This window comes from Delphinus delphis, chromosome 14 (assembly GCF_949987515.2).
Source record: "Delphinus delphis chromosome 14, mDelDel1.2, whole genome shotgun sequence".
NCBI lineage: Eukaryota > Metazoa > Chordata > Mammalia > Artiodactyla > Delphinidae > Delphinus > Delphinus delphis.
The window spans coordinates 36,684,578-36,705,297 of record NC_082696.1 but is presented as its reverse complement, the minus strand read 5'-3'; the positions used below and the strand labels follow the sequence as shown (position 1 = coordinate 36,705,297).

The 20,720-nt window shown below is 41.2% G+C and overlaps 2 pseudogenes; both read left to right on the top strand.

Annotated features, from left to right (window-relative positions):
• Positions 1 to 6,590: 6,590 nt before the first annotated feature.
• LOC132437283 (protein lin-28 homolog A-like) lies at positions 6,591 to 7,148 on the top strand (annotated as a pseudogene).
• Positions 7,149 to 18,806: 11,658 nt separating this feature from the next.
• Positions 18,807 to 20,463, top strand: LOC132437282 (inositol-3-phosphate synthase 1 pseudogene; annotated as a pseudogene).
• The last annotated feature ends 257 nt before the right edge of the window (positions 20,464 to 20,720 follow it).

The window sequence follows — 20,720 nt, the reverse complement described above, 5'->3', positions numbered from 1 at the left end:
TTTTGGATTTGTGTTTGTAGGTCTTTTTCCTTCCCTTCTTCTTTTGCTCTCTTCTCTTGTGATTTGAGAACTATCTTTAGTGTTGTGTTTGTATTCCTTTTTCTTTTTTGTGTGTGTATCTACTGTAGATTTTTAGTTTGCAGTTACCATGAGGTTTTTATATAGCAATCTACATATATATATATATATATATATATATATACAAGATTGTTTTAAGTTTCTGGTCTCTTAATTTCAAATGCATTTCCAATCTCCTGCATTTGTACTCTCTTAGTCTCATAATTGCTTATTTTGATATCATATTTGTTTGTGGATGATTTCCTGCCTTTACTGTATGTAGCTTTCCCATTCATAATTTTCTTGTTTCTAGTTGTGGCCTTTCCTTTTCACCTAGAGGAGTTTCTTTAGCATTTGTTGTAAATGCTGAATTTGGTGTGCTGAATTCTCTTAGCTTTTGCTTGTCTGTAAAGCTTTTGATTTTTCCATCAAATCTGAATGAGAGTCTTGCTGGGTAGAGTATTCCTGGTTGTAGGTTTTCCCTTTCATCACTTTAAATATATCATGCCACTCCCTTCTGGCCTGCAGAATCTCTGCTGAAAAATCAGCTGATAAGCTTATGGGGATTCCCTTCGATGTTATTTGTTGCTTTTCCCTTATCACTTTTAATATTTTCTCTTTGTCTTTAATTTTTGTCAATTTGATTAATATGTGTCTAGCATGTTCCTCCTTGGGTTTATCCTGTATGGGACTCTGCACTTCCTGGACTTGGGTGACTGTTTCCTTTCCCATGTTAGGGAAGACTTCAGATATTATCTCTTCAAATATTTTCTTCAAATATCCAATAAATTTAAAATAAGATGGATTTCTTGCTAAAATGATTTTAGAAATGGAAAATATTCCTAATTATAATGAATCATGAATCAAGACACAGTGTCAAACGAGTAAATTGAGATAATATATTTTATGTAATTGATCGAGAGATATTATATTTTCTTCCTTCTATGTGTTTCTTCTCTATGTGGGCATATATCTGAAGCATTAGAATAGCAAAGTTACCTCTCTTACTCTTTTTTCTATTATAAACAGTCTGCAATGTAAGATAATATTAAGGATATGATAAGTGCCACACAATATTCTGTACTGCCACAGCATCTAAGTGACAAATCCAAATTTCAAACATAGAGTCTGTCCACAGAGCCCACAGTTCTAACTTCTAATAAAGTCTCCAGAGAGCAGATGTAAGTAGCTTGCTATGTTTTTCTGTAACATCAAAGAAGATCTGTCTCTCTGATTATAGCTGATTCTTATTCATTCACTCACAGAATTTGTAGTTCTGACCCTATTCAGGGAATTCACTTCTTTCCACCCACCCCTCCTCCCCAGACACATTTCACTGAGACAAGAAAAAAAATGGGATTTCTTAATAATGACAGCCATCAGGCAGAGGGTGGACTTCAGCAGAAAACCCTGGAATTAGCCTTCCCTAAGGGTCTCCATGGCTTAAAAGTGGACTTATCATGACCACAGGACCTCTCTCATCAACATTCTTTCACTGTCTGTATAGGGAGGAAAAACAAAGCACAGTGAGAAAAAAAAAAAAGCACAGTGAATCTTGGTAAATGTGGTCAATTCTGAAGGAAAACAAGACACTTGTAATATATTTTGTTTATAAATTCCCTTCTCCATAAGTCCCACTTGGATTGTGCTTGACATTTAAAATTGAAACTAACAGAGAAGTGCTGAGCTAGAGAAAATGGGATGTAGATGGACAGTGAACCAGGACTTGTTAAGTATTTGTTGCCAGTGTTAATCATTCTTACAGGCAGGATTTACTACGACTACAAAAAGTCACATCTTCCTAAAGGATTATTTACATAGGAAGGCTAGGAAAAAACTGAAACAGTTCCCTACAGTTTTCTACCATCCATGCCAAGCATAATGGTATTCTCTCATTCTTATTCTCATCAAATAGCTATTGGCAATTTATCCTTCTGAAACAGTGTTAACAATTAAAAGCCAAGCAAGTTCCTTAAAAAACTTACCTATTGATTTATCTTTTCTTATATTTTGTTTATAAAAGTCAACAGCATTTTATGTGTATTATCGATTGTTAGTGAATGATCACAAATTTTCTTCAGTCTTGCTTTGGTTGACAATTTCTGTTAGTATTAAAGGAGATGGAAACACATACAACAACTGATATGACCCTCAAATTTTAATTCTAGATATAAATCACTGTATTAGTTTCCTATTGCTGCTATAACAAATTACCACAACTTAGTGATTTAAAACAACATAAACTTATTAAGCTATTAAGATATGATTCTGGGGCTTCCCTGGTGGCGCAGTGGTTGAGAGTCCGCCTGCCGATGCAGGGGACACGGGTTCGCGCCCCGGTCCAGGAAGATCCCACATGCCGCGGAGGGGCTAGGCCCGTGAGCCATGGCCGCTGAGCCTGTGCATCCGGAGCCTGTGCTCCGCAACAGGAGAGGCCACAGCAGTGAGAGGCCCACGTACCGCAAAAAAAAAAAAAAAAAAAGATATGATTCTGGAGATCAGAAGTCCAAAATGGGTTTCACTGGGCTCAAATCAAGGTGTCAGCAGGATTTTGTTCCTTCTGGAGGTCCAAGAGAAGAATCTGTTTCTTTGCCTTTTCCAGCTTCTGGAGACTTCCTGCTTTCCTTGGTTATAGGTCCTTTCTTCTGTCTTCAAAGTCAGAAGTATAGCATCCTCAAATCTCTCTGACTCTGTGACCTCTGATGTCATCTTCACCTCTTCCCCACTGACACTGACCCTCCTGCCTCCCTCTTACAAAGATCCCTGTGATTATGATATTCCAGAATAATTTTCCCATCTCAAAGTCCTTAATCATATCTGCAAAAGGGACTACAAAAATCCCTTTGTTATGTAAGGTAACACGTACATAGGTTTCAGGGGTTAAAGCATGGCCATCTTTGGAGGGTCATTATTATACCAACCATAATCGCCAAGTCTACCTAGGTACTACCCCCCACACACTGGTATAAGAGCCAGCATTCCTAACTGCTGATATATAATATCACGTAGGATATTAAAAATCTTTGAATCACAGACTTACTTAAATCAGCATTGAATCCTCTGCTTTCTAGCAATAAGAATTAGAATCCTGGAATTCTAAGGGGGACAGAATCTTAAACTAGTCATCTCTTTCTCTGAACACAGAAGATTGTTGTGTCTTAGGTTGAAAGGGCCCAAGTGGAAGTCTCAGTGAGACTCTCAGGCTACTATTTCCACTGCATCATACTGTTGCTAATAATTTGGAAAATCCAATCATTTTTTAATCCAATCATTTTTAATAAATCACTCCTAAAGACTGTGACTAAAAAGAGAAAAGAAAAAGAAAGTGTCTAGAATAGATTGGCTGCTATCTATCTCCTTGTGAAATTTTTACAGGAGTTTTCTATATTATATAATTCATCCACTTGGATTCACATCAATTTAGGAAAATATGGAATATGACACTAAAAATTTTTCACAGAGGCATAACAAAAATTAACTATTAGGTGTTCATTAAATAAAAATAACACACACACATATTAAAAATACTCAGAAATTTATGACAAATAAAATCATCCTCCCCATACATTCACCCTCTATTCTCTCCCCATGGCTAATCTCTATTCATCATTCCATGTGTGTCCTTCCAGAAAAGAACACCCGCACATAGAATAGTGTATGTATATAATGCTCTTTGAGTGACCTTTAAAAATGTACAGAAATGAAACTTTGCACATACTGCACTTTGCTTTTGTTCACTTACTACGTTCTCTATGCCTATCTACCTCATTCTTTTTAACAGATGCAGAGTTTATTCCATTAGATGGAGTACCATCTAACCACTTCCCTATTGGTCAACATCAGATGAATTCAGGGTGTTTTTCGTTGTTGTTGTTTAGTAACAAAGAGCTTTTAGAATTTTATTATTTTTATTTATTTCAGAATAGGCAATATATTCACTAGATTCAAAATCAAAAAGCTCTCTCTCACACCCGATTTCTAACGTCATACTGCCGTTTTGAAGGCAGCCATAGTTATACACGCTGTGTGGGCACCTTGCTTTTACACACTTAACAAAATTCCTTGAAGATCTTTCCATAGCAGCACTCATAGTCTTCAGTGGAATCTATTCCATATGCCTTCAACTATTATTAGCTCTGGGAAGAACTGATGCCTTAAAGAAGGACATTTTGGTGGGAAGTTTTGGTTTTGTTTATTTCCAAAATATGAGAAATGTACATTTGTCTATAATTCAGATCTTATTAAGACACCCAAGATTTATTAATAAAAATCTATTCTGAAGTGACCTGCCTCCTATGTCACCCATTCAAGGGCCTAACAACACTCGCTACAGAGAAACTCTTCCTTGTGTCTATTCTTAGTGCACTTTCCAGCAATTTAAGCATATTGACAATTACTTTGTCCTTAATGAAGACAGAATAGCTTCTTATTGCTCCCAAAATGGTGATAAATGTCTTTAAAAAATCTCTGCCAGATGGATTTTCATTTGCTTCTTAATATTTCAAAATAGCCCCAATCTTTGATATAACAAACCAGAAAGAGAAACATTTGTACCCAGAAATGAAGCAAAGAAAATCGTATGTGGGTACTTTCCAGGATGGGGCACACAGAAGACGAAGACCGTTCCTGACAGACGTGGCATATGTATAAGGTGTGGTCAGCAAGGGAGGCAAAAGCTGCCCTGTCTTCATCACAAAGAAGGGATTTATAACCGAGGGCCCCCTGAGAGTATCTATGTATGCAAACGGCAATAAAGATTCCCGAAAGGATTTAGAGTGTCTTTTTCTCTAACTTTGGAAAATGCTTATAAGTGCAAATCTTATAAAGACAAGCTTTGAAATATATCACCATTCTTTTGTAAATTTCTCATTGCATAAAGAATTGCCCACTTTTCCTAAATGATTTTTGTTAGAATATTCTCATAGTATCCACCAGACATTTCACTTATCAACGTTCATCCATGTGCAGTTGTACAGACCTCGAATTTCCCAACTGGAATCACCAACAAATTTGAACCTATCGTCTTTCACAGCTGTATAAATCAACTCATATGTACTGAGGATTTACGATGTACCATAAATCTAATGGAATACAAAGGAATATTAAGACTGAGATATCTGCCTTAGTGAACATAAAGAATTAATAATGCATGGTAAACATGCAGCGAGTGCTACAGATATGCGTGCTGATCAGAACCATTTATGGCTAAAAATAGTCTAAATTTCAGTGGTTTATGTCTTTCGCATGTTTCTGAGATTTCACTACGCAAATAAGAGTGAATGGTCTTAGTGAGGAAAAACAAAATACCCCTGATGATGATAGGCACTTATATTATGAAAAAACTTACAAACTGTTCATAATCTGGTATCATTAAGCAGTAGAAAGAACAATGCTGTCAAATGCAGAAAATGTAAAATTCATTTTGCTCTCATTTTTTTCTTCTATCCCCTCTTGTATCTTTCCTCTAAGCCTACGGGGGGGTGTGGTGGGGGAGGAAGGGGAAGGAAGGGGGCACAGTCCAAAATAACTTGCAGCTAATTATGCAAATGACTTTATCTTTTCGTATTGTATTGTCTTTTCAAAATAGTTGAAGAATCAGAAACCCCTATCCTGGTGTTAGTTGGATCATGCCAGAGGGCTTGACCCAAGCATGTATTAACTAGGCCTAGAGGATTTAGACCAAAGGGGGCTCAAAAGTAAAATGTTCTCTATTTCAAGTATTAGGAAAAATACATTCATTTTCATGTTAGACACACTTGAAAGGTGAGACTCTGAGAAGCTAAACTGTGTGTTCTTCTTCAGGTAATAAAAGCAGTAACTTCGGGGCTTCCCTGGTGGCGCAGTGGTTGAGAGTCCGCCTGCCAATGCAGGGGACACGGGTTTGTGCCTCGGTCCGGGAAGATCCCACATGCCACGGGGCGGCTGGGCCCTTGAGCCATGGCTGCTGAGCCTGCGCGTCCGCTCGCAACAGTGAGAGGCCCGCATACCGCAAAAAAAAAAAAAAAAAAGCAGTAACTTCAATTTTGGTGCTACTGTGATTAGACCTGGGTGAGAACTACTGGATTTACAATTATGACTGGATCTTGAATAAAGTGCATTCTTCACAGTTAAGTGCAATTTTATTCTCAGTTCAATTATTTCAGACACATCACCTCTGACAGTTACTGAGATTCTTCCTAAGTACCTCAGGTCCAAGTCCACTCTCCCAGAGCCATCAGAGTCCAGATGCTAACTATCTGATGCTTATTTACCCAATCTCAAATCCCATTCCTCCGTACTCTCCTAACCTCCCCAGCGTGAGCTTTGGAAGCCGCAGGTCTATCGTAAGTAATCTCTCCTACATGCTTATACACTATTTAAACCTGCTCCTCACGCACTCTCTTGCTCTATCTAAATCACGATTCTCAAATGCTCGTGTCATAAGCATCACCTGGAGTACTACAGAAGCTGCAGCAGCCTCTTCTCCCACCACCTTTTGCCTCTGGATTTCTCAGGGGGCAGCAACCTCTTGATCAGGAGCTCAACCGACTACCATGGTCTCCACGTCAGGCCAGCAGTTCGCAGGTGGCAGCACCAAGGCACCAGAGGTGGCGTCAGAGGACATGGCCCAGATAGCAGAGCCGCAGCTGCAGCACCATGCCAGCACCTGTAAGTGGGTCCCAGCGGGAGCACAGGTCGTGCTTGCCGTTTGTGACTGCCAGCCCCAAGGTCGTGCTGCACTTTGTGCCCCAGAGTAAACTGCACACGGAGTGCTTCCGGAGCCTGAAGGATGGTGAGGCAATGGAGCTCACCTCTGAGAAGTCCTCTTAGGGACTGGAATCTCTGTGTCACCAGCCCTGGTGGGTGCTCGGTATTGGGAGTGTGAGGTGGCCAAAAGAGAAATACATGCAGAAGGAAGATGAAAGTGAGACAGATGAGACAACTGTGGAGGTCTAGACCATCAGGGCAAGGAATGCAAGGAGCCACCCCAGGCCCAGACATGCCACATCTGCCACGTGGCAGCCTCCGGTACACTGAAAGTCCCCAGCTCACAAGGAAGGCCAGCATACTTTGGGGAGGAAGAGGAGATCCAGGGCCCTGCCCTGCTTTAGAGGCTAAGGACTGAGCCTCAGTGTGGGGGCCATCCTTTTGCCATCAGGAAGTTTCCAGGAGCGGGCATCAATCTGCAGAGTGGCAAAGTGGGGACAGGGTGGGTAGGGGCAGCTGGCACTACCATGTATCTCTGACTGGGTCCACACCATCGCCCCCTCTTCCCACTTGGGTCAGGGTAGTGGTGAGACAAAGGAACTCCAACCATACTCTGTTCAAATGCACAGGAGGGCTTTGGAGGAAATCCCTCTAGAGCCTGTATGCTTTATCCAAGTCTCCACCCCCCGAATCTCCAGCTTTTGAAAGTGGCCTGAGTAGAGAAGTTGTTTTCCTTTTAAAGAAGGGTATGTAACAATAATATTTATCATGCCAGAGTGAAAAGATTAGGTGTGAGACCACCTCATGCCTAACCTTGATGGGTTCAACCCACAAGCCACTATATTCCATAGGAGGGGATCTCTCAGGGGTAAGGCTGGATTTTTCCACATCTTGTCTCCTCATAACCACTCTTGAGATAGGGTGCCAGGAACTGTCCCAAGAAATGGGTTGTGATGACAGGCAAAAGGGGTGCTTGGGGAGACAGCTGCAGACTTGCTGCTCAGCTGCCCACTCCCTCCCATATGGTATTCTAAGCCAAGACGCTTATGTTTATTTGCTCCCTTCAATAACTGCACCTTGGGTCCCGCTGTCTCAGGATGCCAACTGAACTAGTTGTGTGCAAATGGTATATCTTGAGTTAACTTTTTTCTTAATATAAATATTCTGGTTTTGTGTTTTCATCTAAGGCCCTTATTCCTGCACAGTGGTCTCAGGGTCTGCACAGCAGAGACACCTTTTGTTCTCTCACCTTTTGTTCTCTCACCACGGAGAATGACGATTTGGAGTGCACAACCTATTGAACTACCTCATTTTTGCCAATTAGAGCTGGCTTTTCTGCTATAGTATCCTCTGGCAACCGCTCTACCTTCAATGTTTCATGGGAGACTAGGTTTTAACTGGGTTGCCCCATGACTTGATCTCCTTCTCCTGGAAGACTGGAAATTGGTATGAACAGGAAAAGGCGAGGCAGAGCGGTTAGGAGAGGCTGAGCCAGGTTAGGTGGGCCAGGTGAAAGGCACCGAGCAAAAGCCAAGAATGGATGTGGGTCGCCTATGGGATAAAGGTCTCCCGTTCCAGAGCTCTAATCTCTGGACATGGCACTCACTCTGCATACCAGATCCATCCTTCACTGGATTGGGCCAGGCCTACTATGTACAACAGGGAGTGTGTGTGTGTGTGTGTGTGTGTGTGTGTGTGTGTGTGTGTGTGTGTGTGTGTGTGTGTGTGTGTTTGTGTGTGTGTGTTAATGTGAGCTGAGAAGGACAGGTTTTAAGAACGATACCTTTGTATACATCCTGTGCTGCCCAGGAATGGATACATGAAGCAAGGACTAAAATCCTTAATCTTTAAAAATTCTGAGCTTTTCCTCCTTGGCTTCCAGAAAGACCACAGCAATGACTTCTTCGTGGTGCAAGGAGCCCATGTCCTGCCGTGTTGCAGCAGTGATTAATAGTGTTGTGGAAGCTCGAGGAGAAAAGGGGATTTCCTCTACATGCTGTAAGATCACCACAGACGTACCTCACTGTGTTGAGATCAGCGAACGCAATGGAGAGCACTGGGTGCTGTGTGTCTGATCCTGGATTCTTGTCTCCCCCAAATGCACCCCTCCCCCACCAGTTACTGTATTTGTCTGGGCCTTGTAGGACTTTACAAGTTACTGATTTGGTGACTGCTAATTGGCCTACTCTGTGGAAATACAATGTGTTGGTCTTTCTCCATGTTCTTTTGGGGAATTTTGTTTACAAACTTCTATGGAGTAGCTCCTACTACCCAATGGGGTGTACGTGCTCCAAGAGAACACTAACCTCTCAAACACTCTGAAAAAGTGATAGCTCCAAAACTCAGATTTTAGTAGTTCTCTTATTCCCAAGTCATTTTTTAAAAGAAAAGATTTGCATTCTCCTATCCAGTCATCTGGCTACCTAACTACCAATAAGATATATATCAGAGGTCAGCACAACTTTCTTATTAAAGGACCAGGGGACTTTGAGCTTCAAGATGGCAGAGAAGTAAGATGTGGAGATCACCTTCCTCCCCACAAATACATCAAAAATACATCTACATGAGGAACAACTCCTACAGAACACCTACTGAATGCTGGCAGAAGACCTCAGACTTCCCAAAAGGCAAGAAACTCCCCACGTACCTGGCTAGGGCAAAAGAAAAAAGAAAAAACAGAGACAAAAGAATAGGGACAGGACCTACACCTCTGGGAGGGAGCTGTAAAGGAGGAAAGGTTTTCACACACTAGGAAGCACCTTCACGGGCAGACTGCGGGTGGCAGAGGCGGGGAGCTTCGGGGCCACAGAGGAGAGCGCAGCAACAGGGGTGCAGAGGGCAAAGCAGAGAGATTCCCGCATAGAGGATCGGTGCCGACCTGCACTCACCAGCCCGAGAGGCTTGTCTGCTCACCTGCCGGGGCGGGTGGGGGCTGGGAGCTGAGGCTCAGGCTTCAGAGGTCGGATCCCAGGGAGAGGACTGGTGTTGGCGGCGTGAACACAGCCTGAAGGGGGCTAGTGCACCACCCCTAGCCGGGAGAAAGTCCAGGAGAAAGTCTGGACCTGCCTAAGAGGCAAGAGACCATTGTTTCAGGGTGCACGAGGAGAGGGGATTCGGAGCACTGCCTAAACGAGCTCCAGAGATAGGCACGAGCTGCAGCTATCAGCACCAACACCAGAGACTGACATGAAATGCTAAGGCTGCTACTGCAGCCACCAAGAAGCCTATGTGCGAGCACAGGTCACTATCCACCCTCCCGGGAGCCCATGCAGCCCTCCAATGCCAGAGTCCTGTGATCCAGGGACAACTTCCCCGGGAGAACGCATGGCGCGCCTCAGGCTGGTGCAACGTCACGCCGGCTTCTGCCGCCACAGGCTCACCCCGAATCCATACCCCTCCCTCCCCCCGGCCTGAGTGAGCCAGAGCCCCCGAATCAGCTGCTCCTTTAACCCCATCCTGTCTGAGTGAAGATCAGACGGCCTCAGGCGACCTACATGCAGAGGCGGGTCCAAATCCAAAGCTGAACCCCAGGAGCTGTGAGAACAAAGAAGAGAAAGGGAAATCTCTCCCAGCAGCCTCAGGAGCAGCAGATTAAATCTCTACAATCAAGTTGATGTACCCTGCAGCTGTGGCATACCTGAAGAGACACGAATCATCCCAAAATTGAGGCAGTGGACTTTGGGAGCAACTGTAGACTTGGGGTTTGCTTTCTGCATCTAATTTGCTTCTGGTTTTATCTTTATCTTAGCTTAGTATTTAGAGTTTATTATCATTGGTAGATTTGTTTATTGATTTGCTTGCTCTCTTCCTTTTTTTTATATATATATTCTTTTCTTTTTGTGAGTGTGCATATGTATACTTCTTTGTGTAATTTTGTCTGTACAGCTTTCCTTTTACCATTTGCCCTAGGTTCTGTCTGTCCGGTTTGTTTGGTTTTTTTACTATAGTTTTTAGCACTTGTTATCATTGGTGGATTTGTTTTCTGGTTTGGTTTCTCTTCTTTCTTTCTTTTTTTTATTACTTTTTAATAATATATTTTTTATTTTAATAACTTTTATTTTATTTTGTTTTGTTTTATTTTATTTTTCTTTCCTTCTTTCTTTTTCTCCCTTTTCTTCTGAGCCGTGTGGCTGACAGGGTCTTGGTGCTCTGGCTGGGTGTCAGGCCTGAGCCTCTGAGGTGGGATACCTGAGTTCAGGACATTGGTCCACCAGAGACCTCCCAGCCCCATGTAATATCAAACATCAAAAGCTCTCTCAGAGATCTCCATCTCAACGCAAAGACCCAGCTCCACTCAATGAACAGCAAGCTCCAGTGCTGGACACCCCATGCCAAACAACTAGCAAGACAGGAACACAACCCCACCCATCAGCAGAGAGGCTGCCTAAAATAATGCGTTTACAGACACCCCAAAATACACCACCAGACGTGGCCCTGCCCACCAGAAACATAACATCCAGCCTCATCCACCAGAACACAGGCACCAGTCCCCTCCACCAGAAAGCCTACACAACCCACTGAACCAACCACTGGGGGCAGACACCAAAAACAAAGGGAACTACGAACCTGCAGCCTGCGAAAAGGAGACCCCAAACACAGTAAGTTAAGCAAAATGAGAGACAGAGAAATACACAGATGAAGGAAGCAAGGTAAAAACCCACCAGAAGAAGCAAATGAATAGGAAATAGGCAGTCTACCTGAAAAAGAATTCAGAGTAATTATAGTAAAGATGATCTAAAATCTTGGAAATAGAATGGAGAAAATACAATAAACATTTAACAAGGACCTAGAAGAACTAAAGAGCAAACAAACAATGATGAACAACACAATAAATGAAATTTAAAATTCTCTAGAAGGAATCAATAGCAGAAAAACTGAGGCAGAAAAACGGATGAGTGACCTGGAAGATAAAATAGTGGAAATAACCACCACAGAGCAGAATAAAGAAAAAAGAATGAAAAGAATTGAGGACAGTCTCAGAAACCTCTGGGACAACATTAAATGCATCAACATTCAAATTATAGAAGAAGAAGAAGAAAAAATGAAAGGGACTGAGAAAATATTTGAAGAGATTATAGTTGAAAACTTCCTAACATGGGAAAGGAAATAGTCAAGTTCAGGAAGCACAGAGAGTCCCATACAGGTTAAATCCAAGGAGAAACATGTCAAGACACATATTAATCAAATGATCAAAAATTAAATATAAAGAAAAAATATTAAAAGCAGCAAGGGAAAAGCAACAAATAACATACAAGGGAATCCCCATAAGATTAACAGATGATCTATCAGCAGAAACTCTGCAAACCAGAAGGGAGTGGCAGGACATATTTAAAGTGATGAAAGAGAAAAACCTACAACGAAGATTACTCTACCCAGCAAGGATCTCATTCAGATTCGACGGAGAAATTAAAACCTTTAATGAGAAGCAAAAGCCAAGAGAATTCAGCATCACCAAACCAGCTTTACAACAAATGCTAAAGGAACTTCTCTAGGCAGGAAACAAAGGGAAGGAAAACACCTGAAATAACAAACCTGAAACAATTAAGAAAATGATAATAGGAACACACATATCAATAACTACCTTAAATGTAAATGGATTAAATGCTCCAACTAAAAGACACAGACTGGCTAAATGGATACAAAAAAAAGACCCATATATATACTGTCTACAAGAGACCTACTTCAGACCTAGGGACACATACAGACTGAAAGTGAGGGGATGGAAAAAGATATTCCATGCAAATGGAAATCAAAAGAAAGCTGCAGTAGCATGTCTCATATCTCACAAAACAGACTTTAAAATAAAGACTATTACAAGAGACAAAGAAGGACACTACATAATGATCAAGGGACCGACCCAAGAAGAAGATATAACAATATATAACAAGATATAACAATATTTATGTACCCAACACAGCAGCACCTCAATACATAAGGCAAATGCTAACAGCCATAAAGGGGAAATCGACAGTAACACAATCTTAGTAGGGGACTTTAACACCTCACTTTCAACAATGGACAGATCATCCAAAATATAAATGAATAAGGAAACACAAGCTTTAAATTATACATTAAACAAGATGGACTTAGTTGATATTTATAGGACATTCCATCCAAACACAACAGAATACACTTTCTTCTCAAGTGCTCATGGAACATTCTCCAGGATAGATCATATCTTGGGTCACAAATCAAGCCTTGGTAAATTTAAGAAAATTGAAATCGTACCAAGTATCTTTTCTGACCACAACGCTCTAAGACTAGATATCAATTACAGGAAAAAAAAAATCTGTGAAAAATACAAACATATGGAGGCTAAACAATACACTACTAAATAACCAAAAGATCACTGAAGAAATCAAAGAAGAAATCAAAAAATACCTAGAAACAAATGACAATGAAAACACGATGATCTAAAACCTATGGGATGCGGCAAAAGCAGTTCTAAGAGGGAAGTTTATAGCAATACAATCCTACCACAAGAAACAAGAAACATCTAAAATAAACAACCTAACTTTACATCTAAAGCAGTTAGAGAAAGAAAAACAAAAAACCCCCAAAGTTAGCAGAAGGAAAGAAATCATAAAGATCAGATCAGAAATAAATGAAATACAGATGAAGAAAACAATAGCAAAGATGAATAAAACTAAAAGTTGGTTCTTTGAGAAGATAAAGAAAATTGATAAACCTGTAGCCAGACTCATCAAGAAAAAAAGGGAGAAGACTCAAATCAATAGAATTAGAAATGAAAAAGAAGTAACAACTGAGACTGCAGAAATACAAAGGATCATGAGAGATCACTACAAGCAACTATATGCCAATAAAATGGACAACCTGGAAGAAATGGACAAATTCTTAGAAAAGCACAACCTCCCGAAACTGAACCAGGAAGAAACAGAAAATATAAACAGACAAATCACTAGCACTGAAATTGAAACTGTGATTAAAAATCTTCCAACAAACAAAATCCCAGGACCAGATGGATTCAGAGACGAATTCTATCAAACATTTAGAGAAGAGCTAACACCTATACTTCTCAAACTCTTTCAAAATATAGCAGAGGGAGGAACACTCCCAAATTCATTCTACAAGGCCACCATAACCCTGATACCAAAATCAGACAAAGATGTCACAAAAAAGAAAACTACAGGCCAATATCACTGGTGAACATAGATGCAAAAATCCTCAACTAAAGACTAGCAAACAGAATCCAACAGCACATTAAAAGGATCATATACCATGATCAAGTGGGGTTTATCCCAGGAATTCAAGGATTCTTCAATATATGCAAATCAATCAACGTGATAAACCATATTAACAAACTGAAGGAGAAAAAACATATGATCATCTCAGTAGATGCAGAAAAAGCTTTTGACAAAATTCAATACCAATTTTTGATAAAAACTCTCCAGAAAGTAGGCATAGAGGGAACTTACCTCAACATAATAAAGGCCATATATGACAAACCCACAGCCAACATTGTTCTCAATGGTGAAAAACTGAAACCATTTCCACTAAGATCAGGAACAAGACAAGGTTGCCCACACTCACCACATATTATTCAACATAGTTTTGGAAGTTTTAGTCACAGCCATCAGAGAAAAAAAAGAAATAAAAGGAATCCAAATCAGAAAAGAAGAAGTAAAACTGTCACTGTTTGCAGATGACATGATAGAGAACCCCAAAGATGCTACCAGAAAACTACTAGAGCTAAGCAATGAATTTGCTAAAGCAGCAGGATATAAAATTAATGCACAGAAATCTCTTGCAGTCCTACACACTAATGATGAAAAATCTGAAAGAGAAATTAAGGAAACACTCCCATTTACCACTGCAACAAAAAGAATAAAATACCTAGGAATAAACCTACCTAAGGAGACAAAAGACCTGTGTGCAGAAAACTGTAAGACACTGATGAAAGAAATTAAAGATGATACAAACAGATGGAGAGATATACCATGTTCTTGGATTGGAAGAATCAACATTGTGAAAATGAGTATAGTACCTAAAGCAATCTACAGATTCAATGCAATCCCTATCCAATTACCAATGGCACTTTTCATAGAACTAGAACAAAAAATTTCACAATCTGTATGGAAACACAAAACACCCCGAATAGCCAAAGCAATCTTGAGAAAGAAAAACGGAGCTGGAGGAATCAGGCTCCCAGACTTCGGACTATGCTACAAAGCTACAGTAATCAAGACAGTATGGTACTGGCACAAAAACAGAAATATAGATCAATGGAACAGGATAGAAAGCCCAGAAATAAACCCACACACATACGGTCACCTTATCTTTGATAAGGGGGGCAAGAATACACAATGGAGAAAAGACAGCCTCTTCAAGAAGTGGTGCTGAGAAAACTGGACAACTACATGTGAAAGAATGAAATTAGAACACTCCCTAACACCCTACACAAAAATGAACTCAAAATGGATTAAAGACCCAAATGTAAGGCCAGGCACTATAAAATTCTTAGAGGAAAACTTACGCAGAACACTCTATGACATATATCATGGCAAGATCCTTTTTGACCCACCTCCTAGAGAAATGGAAATAAAACCAAAAATAAACAAATAGGAACTAATGAAACTTCAAAGCTTTTGCACAGCAAAGGAAACCATTAACAAGACCAAAAGACAACCCTCAGAATGGGGGAAAATATTTGCAAACGAATCAACCAACAAAGGATTAATCTCCAAAATATATAAACAGCTCATGCAGCTCAATATCAAAAAAACAAACAACCTAATCCAAAAATGGATTTAGAAGACCTAAATAGACATTTCTCCAATGAAGATATACAGATTTCCAACAAACACATGAAAGGATGCTCAACATCACTGATCATTAGAGAAATGCCAATCAAAACTACAATGAGGTATCACCTCACACCAGTCAGAATGGCCATCATCAAAAAATCTACAAACAATAAATGCTGGAGAGGGTGTGGAGAAAAGGGAACCCTCTTGCACTGTTGGTGGGAATGTAAATTGATACAGCCACTACGGAGAACATTATGGAGGTTCCTTAAAAAACTAAAAATAGAACTACCATACAACCCAGCAATCCCACTACTGGGCATATACCCTGAGAAAACCATAATTCAAAAAGAGTCATGTACCACAATGTTCATTGCAGTTCTATTTACAATAGCCAGCACATGGAAGCAACCTAAGTGTCCATCAACAGATGAATGGATAAAGAAAATGTGGCACATTTATACAAAGGAATATTACTCAGCCATAAAAAGAAACAAAATTGAGTTATTTGTAGTGAGGTGGATGGACTCAGAGTCTTCATACAGAGTGAAGTAAGTCAGAAGTAGGAAAACAAATACCATATGCTAACATATATATACGGAATGTAAAAAAAAAAAAAAAGAAAAATGGTTCTGAAGAACCTAGGGGCAGGACAAGAATAAAAACGTAGCCATAGAGAATGGAACTGAGGACAAGGGGAAGAGGAAGGCTAAGCTGGGTCAAAGTGATAGAGTGGCATGGACATATATACACTGCCAAATGTAAAACAGATAGCTAGTGGGAAGCAGCCACATAGCACAGGGAGATCAGCTCAGTGCTTTGTGTCCACCTAGAAGAGTGGGATAGGGAGGGTGGGAGGGAGATGCAAGAGGGAGGAAATATGGGGATATATGTTTATGTATAGCTGATTCACTTTGTTATACAGCAGAAACTAACATACCATTGTAAAGCAACTATAACTCCAATAAAGATGTTAAAAAATAAATAAAGCACCAGATGGTAAAGATTTTAGGCTTTGCTCACTATAACAGTCTCTGTCGAAACTACTCAACTTTGCTTTTGTGGCTTGAAAACAACCACAGACATGATAAAAATGAATAAGCTGTGTTTCAATAAAACTTTACTTACAAAAACAGGCAGCTGGCTGGATTTAGCCAATGGCTATAGTTTGATGCCTTCTGATGTAGACTAAATATATGCTGGAAGAGGAATCTATGGTATTGTAATGTTGCCTATATCGAGATAGGACCACAATTTCTTGTAAATGTAGAATACACTCCTTTATTTTCTCCAAGAGTCTGGTTGATGCATATTGTATTTTAAATATAAGCATATACCTAAGACCAAAATATTCAGAGTTCAAATAAACAGGCAGAGAAGAACATATGCTGTGACCCTCAGATCAAACAATTTTCATGCCCTCATTAATTTATTTTACACATATTTGTGGGTTGCCTATAATATATAAATTACTGTGCTAGATACTACATGGGATGCAAATATGGGTAAGATTGAGACTCTTTCATCAGGAAGTTAAGACCCCAATAGGGGAAAATAACACATTCATAAATATATATAATACAAGATATACAAAGAAATGGGTCACAAAAGAAATAAAAATACATTTTTCTAGATGAGGGAGAAATTACTCTTGACTGACTTGAAGTGCAGAGTTTTGGGAAAGAGATCAGAGCCCTTTTCATAAAGGAAATATGATATATGTACCAGGTCTTGTAGACCTAGGCAGGTAGAAATTAGAAAGGCAATACTGAGAGAAAGGGCATAAAAAAACAAAGAAAACAACATAAACAAAAGTCCAATAGTGAAAAAAAAAAAGCATAGACTGTATGGAATAAAAATGAATAATTTGTGCAATTTGAAGCTTATACAGTTTTTTGAGCCCAATTTAAGAAAAAGAATACAAAATTACATACAAAAATGAATATGTATTTGTAATGAGAAAAGAAGTTACAACAAATGAGAAACTTTTAAAAGCAGCAAATACCACAAATATCACAAGATCCAGACACTATGGAACACTTGAATTATGTTACTATCTAACACACCTCTCTCCAGGGACTGGCTATACTCTTCTATCCTGTCTCCTTAGGACAAGGAAGATAACTCAGGCTTTCCTCTAGCACAGCTGATCATAATGTGTTTACTAGCAATAGTATATAAAAGTTTCTTTCAACTTCACAAAATATCTATTAATAATGGGTAAAATTTTAGGACTACTGTCAATTGAGGAAACCCTTTAAATTGTGTGACATTGCGGGTGATTTCAAAGCATTCTGTGCACTAATTGTAAATATTCCTTGAAATAACGACAAATCAATCCTGAATCACTGATGTCCTCATGTAGTGGCGTATCATTAGTTTTATGTTATCTTTGTTGGAGGAAGTATCACGGGTCAAGAATTTAAATCTTTTATCAATGTGTTCATACGTCACACCTCATCATTAATCAGATTATCAAACAGTTCATGAACCTATTCATTATGTCCATTTGCAAAGTATTTCTTCCTCTTAGTGAATTTAGAGGAGAGGAACCTTATATGATGAGAAAGCCTGCATAAGGCAATATCTGTGAGCCACCAAAATAACACTTTGAATAATTTTAATTACAAATTCTGTATTTCTACAGTTTGGTGATTTTATTACCTATTTCAATAATCAATTACACTAGCAGCACTTAAGGTGTTTTAAATGTTTAAAAAATATAAACAAAGAATGCACCAACTAACGAGGTCATAAAATTAATATAACCTCTTGATGAATAACAAAATTTATCATGATATATTTTTAGCGCCATCTAGTGTTTAAAAGACTTCATAGAGTAAATAAATATGCAAACAATTTAGTTTTAAAATTTTTTTCAACATATATTCTTTGATTCTACATCCCAGTCATACCATCTAAGGTTTTCCATTAAATACTGACAATAAAATAATTGATTGTAAGGTTATGTGGGCTTCTAGAAATTAAATTATTATGAAATAAAAGGAATTAAGTCATCCCTTCACTATTTTACAGGAGATGTCAGTCAGGACCTCAGCTACCATAAGACAAAGGGACTAGTTCTCATTGAAATGCCCAATCAGATAAATATTTTCATAGAGTCTTCGGTCTATGAGGATATGTTTGATTCAAACCAAGCTGAATTTAAACTGTTATGTGATATCTTTTTATATAAAAATTTATTTTATGACTCACTTTATAGCTCTATTAAAAGCTTTCTAAAGTTTTACTTAGCTGTCCGCCGCTGTCCCAGCTGACTCCGTGCCGCTCGTCGCGATGGAGGTCGCCACCGAGTTTGTGGTCCAGAGTCCAACATGGTCTACAGTCCAAGGCCAGCGAGGTGCAGTAAGTACCGGATGACGTGCATCAGCTGCGAAGCCGCCATCCTCAAGATGCACCCCAGGTCCACGAGCTTCACCTTCCGGACCGCCCGGCAGGTGCCCGGGCTCGCGGTCGTGCTTGTGGGCTGGGGCGCGAACAAAGGCTCCAGACTGCTGCAGTGCGGGCCCACCGACTGCACCTGTCCTGGCCCACGCGCACCTGCCAGAAGGAGGCCAACTACAGAGTCTCGCTGACGCAGGCGGCCCCGTTAACCTGGGCCTGGTCAAAGAAAGCCAGGAGGTATTCGTGCCCTTCAGCTCGCTGCTGCCCATGGTGGCGCCCGACGACCTCACATTCGACGTCTGGGCCATAATCGTCTCTGAACCTGGCGGAAGCGATGCAGTGCACACAGGAGCCACAGGAAAAACCGTGGCCGCACCTGGAGGCTCTGCTTCTACGGCCCTCCGTCTACCTCCCAGAGTTCCTCGCGGCTAAATAACCAGCGCGCGCGGGCCGACTACGTCATCCTGGGCACGCGCGCCCAGCAGCTGGAGCTGATCTGTACCGATTTCTGCAGCTTCCAGTCCGGCGCGCCGGGCTGGCTGAAGTCATCGTGCGGAAGACAGCGAATACGGAGCACTTTTCCGAAGTGATCCCGGGCCTCAATGACACCGCTGAAAACCTGCTGAGCACCATCCAGCTGGGCCTGGAAGTGTCGCCCTCCATGCTGTTTGTGGTGGCCAGCATCTTGGAGGGCTGCTCCTTACTCGGTGGGTCCCTACTGACCATGCTGGTGCCTGGTGCCCTCGAGTTCAAGTGGCAGTGCAGCCTCTTTGTGGGTGGAGACGACTTAAGGTCGGGCCGGACCAAGGTCAAGTCCGTGCTCGTGGGTTTGCTTATCTGCTCTGGCCACGAGACCACGTCCATCGTGAGGTACAACCACTTTGGCAACAATGACCGGCAGAACCTGTCGACGCCGCCACAGTTCTGCTCCAAGGAGGTGTCCAAGAGCAGCATGGTGGACGACACAGTGCACAGCAACCCAGCGCTCTACTAGCCGGTTGTGGAGCCCGGTCACTGTGTCATCATCAAGTATGTGCCATACGTGGGCGACAGCAAGCGTGCCCTGGATGAGCAATCAGAGCTGATGCTGGGCGGTACCAACACGCTGGTGCTGCTCAACACGTGCGAGGACTCGCTCCTGGCCGGGCCCATCATGCTGGACCTGGCGCTGCTGACAGAACTGTGCCAGCGTGTGAGCTTCTGCACCGACGTCGACCCACAGCCGCAGAGCTTCCACCCCGTGCTGTCGCTGCTCAACTTGGCATCCTCTTCCAGGTGCCGCTTGCGCCGCCAGGCAGCCAGGTGGTCAACGTGTCCTTCTGCCCCCGCAGCTTCACGGAGAATATCCTCACGGCCTGCGTGGGACTCTGGCCGCAGAACCACAAGCTTCTGGAGCGCAAGAGGGAGTGCCCTGGTCTCAAGGGAGTTGGGCTTGTGGCTGCCACCTGTGCCTTGCAAGAAAGGACCAGTGCCCACCGCCCCCAGTGGCTATACTGGTGACGTCAATGGGCACTTGTAGGCCGAGTCACCCCAGATGCCCACCACCTAAGGCCATGGCCATACAGCTCCGCCATAACTCCTGTCCCCATTGCTCCTCAGAACCCAACCCTTCCAGGCCCCCAAAGATAATAAAGCTAGTGCCACTATCAAAAAAAAAAAAAGTTTTATACAGCAAATCAGTAGATTTACGATCACCATCACCAAAACCAAACTAAATTCTTTAATCAAAACAACACAGCTTTCTTGGTTTTACTATTTTTATCCTATAACAAACAATACTAGGTTAACAAAACAGAAGTTTATTTA